The following is a 5,500-nucleotide window of genomic DNA, read 5'->3' as shown; positions in this document are numbered from 1 at the left end:
ACTCCTTTTTCTTCAAGCTCCCTTCTACACTTCTACACTTCTACTACTAATTACTACATACCCATATAATTTGGAACTTTATAATTTATTCTTATCTTCGTATAATCTTCTAATAAAAGCTATTACCGTCAAAGAAGTATATACTAAAATTCTGGAAAAGAAAAGAACATGAGCAGATTCAACACGTTTATATTTTAAAAAAGTTTAATTATTTTAACTTATTAGTGCATATAATTTTATCAAATTTTTAATTAAGTCTTTATAATTTAAAATAGTTAAATTTTTATATACTATATATTTTATAAATTAGCTCCTTATTGTTGAATGATAAAAGAACAAGATACACACACTCACGAAGAATATAAAATGAAGATAAATGTATTGAATATATTTGTGTGTTGTTATTTATGAAATAATTACATATGTATTTATACTTTTCTTTGACGTCTAAACTTAATACATTTTAATAAACAAATGGTTTAAATTAAAACTAAATATAGACAACTTATTCAAACTGTGGTTTCTATTTATTTTTAAATTCTAATCATCAAGTTTATTTTTAACATTCTCCCTTAAACTTGATAATTTTTTCACTCCAATCATAATCCTTAACTTTTAAAAAGCATAATATTTAATAGGTTTTGTGAAAATGTCAGCAACTTGATCAAGTGATTTCACATATTCAACCTCCATATACATGTTCTCAATACATTGTCGAATGTAATGATACTTTGTTTCTATGTGCTTGCTTCTATCATGAAATACTGGATTCTTTGTTAGGGCAATCGCTGACTTATTGTCCATCATGATCTTGGTGGATTCAACTTGCTCAAAATAAAGTTTCTTCAGTAGTATCTTCAGCCAAATTGCATGACATGCACAGGCAGTGACAGCAACATATTCAGCTTCACAAGTTGAAAAAGTGACTATAGGTTGTTTCTTTGAACACCAAAAAATTGCATTATTTCCTAAAAGAAAACAAAGCTAGTAATACTCTTCCTGTCATCAATATCCCCAACATAATCACTATCACAATAGCCCATTAATTTGAATTCATCTGAAGCTGAATAAAACATGCCATACTCAAGAGTGCCTCTAAGATAGCGAAAAATTCTCTTGGCTGCCTTCATATAGATTTCTGTTGGATTCTCCATGTAACGACTAACTAACTCAACTGAAAATAAAATGTTAGGTCTGGTACAGATCAAATACCTTAAACTCCCCACGAGACTTTTGAATAATGTTTGATCAACTTTTCTTACACCTTCTTCCTCTTTGAAAAGTTTGACTCCACATTCCATAGGTGTATTGGTAGGATTGCAATCTAGCATATTGAGTTTCTTCAATATCTCTCTTGCATAAGCCTGTTGTGAGATAAAAATTCTATCCTCTATTTGTTTCACTTCAATTTCCAGATAATAAGACATTAGTCCCATATCACTCATCTCAAATTCTTGAGCCATTACCTTCTTAAATTCTTCAAACATTATTTGATTGTTTCCTGTGAATATAAGGTCATCCACATAGACACAAACAAATAACAAATTTCCTCTTTCCTCTTTCACATAGAGTGCATATTCATGAATGCACCTAGTGAAACCATTATCTTGAAAATACGTATTAAGACGATCATTCCAAGCTCTTGGAGCTTACTTCAGTCCATATAAGGAATTTTTAAGCCTTAAAACTTTATCTTCACAACCCTCAACAACAAAACCCAAAAGTTGTTCAATATAAACTTCTTCCAGAAAATTACCGTTCAGAAAAGCAGACTTCACATCCATTTGTTGGATTTTCCAGTTGTTCTGTGCTGCAAGTGACAACAATAGCCTTATCGTCTCCAAGCGAGCAACTGGAGCAAACACCTCATCATAATCTATTCCTTGCTTCTGCTTATACCCTTTTGCAACGATTCTTGCCTTATACCTTTCTACATCACCTTTAGAGTTTTTCTTAACTCTGTAAACCCCATTTGACTCCAATATCTTGATGACCACTTGGAAGTGATGCAAGTTTCCAAGTGTTCTTCTCAATTGTTTGAATTTCTTCCTCCATAACTTGTATCCATTTCTCATATTTGACAGCTTCTTTAAAACTTAAAGGCTCATCATTGGAGAGTAAACACAATAAATTTTCATCCTCTAATTTTTTTTATTTGCTTATAGAGATCAGAGAGACTTCGATATCTATGAGGGCCTTCGCTTGAACTAGAGAATGGAGAAGATGATGATGATGCTAGTGGGGTTAATGCTGGTGCTGAAGGATCGATTTTGCCTTACACTTCTTGCATCGGGGCTTCTTTTTCCTCAAAGTAAGGAAGAAAATCATAAGTGACTTTATTTTGTGTACTCCAGTCCCACTTTGCATTTTCTTCAAACTCAACATCTCTGCTTATTATTACTTTATTATTGATGGGATTGAAGAATTTATAGCCTTTAGTATTATCCTCATAACCAATAAATACAAGCTTTTGGCTCCTATCATCAAGCTTCGATCTTTCTTGCTCAGGAATTTGGACATATGCAATAGATCCAAATACCCTTAAATGTGATACATTAGGCTTCAAACCACTTCATGCTTCTTGAGGTGTTATATCTCTCAAACTCTTGGTAGGTGAGCGATTTGAGAGATAAACTACACATGCAACTACTTCTCCCCATAACTCTTTTGGTAATGACTTACTTTTTAACATCGTTCTTGCCATATTTAGAATTGTCCTATTCTTTCTTTCAACAACTCCATTTTGTTGAGGCGATCTAGGAACAGTTAAGGGACGTCGAATACCATGATTTTCACAAAACAACTTGAATTCATTTGAAGTGAATTCTCCACCTCTGTCAGTTCTGAGAGCTTTTATCTCATAGCTACCTTCTTTTTCAACGAGAGCTTTAAACTTCTTGAATGCTTCGCTCTTTTGCTTCAAGAAATAAACCAATGTTTTTCTTAAATAATCATCAATGAAAAGCAAAAAATAGGCGCTCTTACCAAGTGACAAAGGTTTGATAGGTCCACAAACATCCGCGCGGATAAGTTGAAGTGGCTTGGTAGCTATTGATTTGGACTGCTTTGGAAAACTCTTTCTTGAATGTTTTCCAAGTAAGCAGGCTTCACATAACTGATGAGGATGATCAATTGTTGGAATTCCTTTTACCATCTTTTTTGTTCCCAATTCTTTGAGTCCACCAAAACTTAAATGTCCATATCTCATATGCTAAATCCATGGTGGATCTTCAATACATGACTTCAAACATATAGCTCCACCACTTCTCATGTTTAACAAGAACATACGATTTCTTGTCATAGAAACCTTAGCAATAAGATTTTCATTTTTATCTCTAAGCAAAAGATAGCGATCTTCCATGACTATCTTGCAACCATTCTCCATAAGTTGCCCAATACTCAAGATATTATTCTTCATCTTTGGGATGTAATAAACATTGGTAAGAATCTTATGACTTCCATTCTTCAGCTCGAATAAAATCGTCCCTTTGCCATTGATCTCTACTTTTGATTCATCACCAAAACGCATGTATCCTTTTACGTTGGTGTCGAGTGCTACAAATTTACTCCTATCACTTGTCATATGGTTGCTAGCTCCATTGTCAAGATACCACGTACTATCTTCAGAATTTTGATCTTCCTTGAGCGTAAGGAATAATGTTGGTTCTTCAACATCTTCACTGTGCATAACAAGTTTATTTTCTTGTTCTTTGGATGTCTGACACTCCCAAGAATAATGTCCATTCTTTCCACATGAATAGCATTCAATATGTCTTTTGTCAACTCTTCTTCCTCTTCCACGACCTCGAGAAAAATTTTGATTTCTTTTCTCTTGAGAATAATTTTTCTCATATCTTCCTCTTCCGTAACCACGTCCTCGTCCTCGTCCACGGCCTCGATCTCGTCCTTGTCTTCCACTTTCATTGGTTTCTCCTCTAGCATTCCACGAAAGTTTTACCTGCAAGACATGCTCCACACGTTCTTGCTTGCCTTTTTCCATTCTTTCTTCATGGGCCCGTAAGGAACCATTCAACTGATCAATGGACATTGTATCCAAATCTTTGGACTCCTCAATGGCTACCACCACATGGTAAAATTTTGAGTTGAGAGAACGAAGGATTTTCTCAACAACACGTCTTCTAGAATATAATAAGTAGTTGTGACTCGGTCTAGCTAGGACAGAGCCATCCTAATCCTAAAGAGGTTCGACCAGGTCAACTAGATATGACAGATCAGATAAGTTCTAGAATTCTAACCTTGTGCCAGGACCTACGGGCCAAGGGACAGTCTCAGGTAGACAATTTCTATGGGGGCACTCCGGTCTAAGGCAGTCTATAGGCCGATGCTGACATACGATCCCCACGAAGCTCCACACTTTCCTCTTGTTCTTTGCCATAACGCCCATTCCGGGAAGATTCAATCGAACGACGAATTCTTACGTGGTCCAAGGAAATCAAAGGTCCGCTTCCACGATTTCATCTATATCGAATCTGAACATCTTCTAATTTTTCTCCAAGCCTTTTCATTTGGTGCACTACCGTCAAAACTTTGGTGAAATAATCCGAAATGGATTCAGTCTCCTTCATCATTAGAGACTCAAACTCAACCCTTAGAGTTTGAAGACGAACCTTCTTCACCTTTTCAACTCCTATGACGAAATTTTGAAGAGTATCCCAAGCTTTCTTTGCATTAGTTATATCAGCAATCTTCTCAAACATATCATCATCCAAGCCTTAATGAATGATAGTAAGTGCACATTGATCTTTCTTTCTTTTATTTTCTAATTCTTCCTTCTGAGCTTCTGTTAGCTTGTCCACATTCTCTAATTCTATGTAGCTTTTCTCAACCATCTCCCACACTCCTTGAGCACCGAGAATCGCTTTCATTCGGGCTGCCCAATTGTCATAGTTGAGCTTAGATAATTATGAATATTGAAAAGATAAAGTAGTTCTTTTTGACGAAGACATTTTATAAGTGGCTCTGATACCACTTTGTTGGAAAATAAAAGAACAAGGCACACACACTCACGAAGAATATAAAATGAAGAGGAATGTATTGAATGTATTTATGTGTTGTTATTTATGAAATAATTATATATGTATTTATACTTTTCTTTGACGTCTAAACTTAATACATCCTAATAAATAAATGGTTTAAATTAAAACTAAATATAGACAACTTATTCAAACTGTGGTTTCTATTCATTCTTAAATTCTAACCATCAAATTTATTTTTAACACTTATTAGTAGTCATCTTTAAAAAATGCATAATTATATAATATTATATTTGCTTATATAATATTACAAAATTATCCTATATCAAACATAAAAACAAGGTGAAAACTCAGGTGCAGTCGACTTCACGTGAAGTTGATAGTTGAGAGTTATAAGATGATTTGACTAAATTTTCATGTAACGACTCTTAGCTATCAACTTCACGTGAAGTCGACTACACTTGAGTTTTCACCAAATAACTATTCTAATAATATTTTCTATCGTT

Source organism: Arachis ipaensis, chromosome B04 (assembly GCF_000816755.2).
Source record: "Arachis ipaensis cultivar K30076 chromosome B04, Araip1.1, whole genome shotgun sequence".
Lineage (NCBI taxonomy): Eukaryota > Viridiplantae > Streptophyta > Magnoliopsida > Fabales > Fabaceae > Arachis > Arachis ipaensis.
This window is presented reverse-complemented; position numbering follows the sequence as displayed.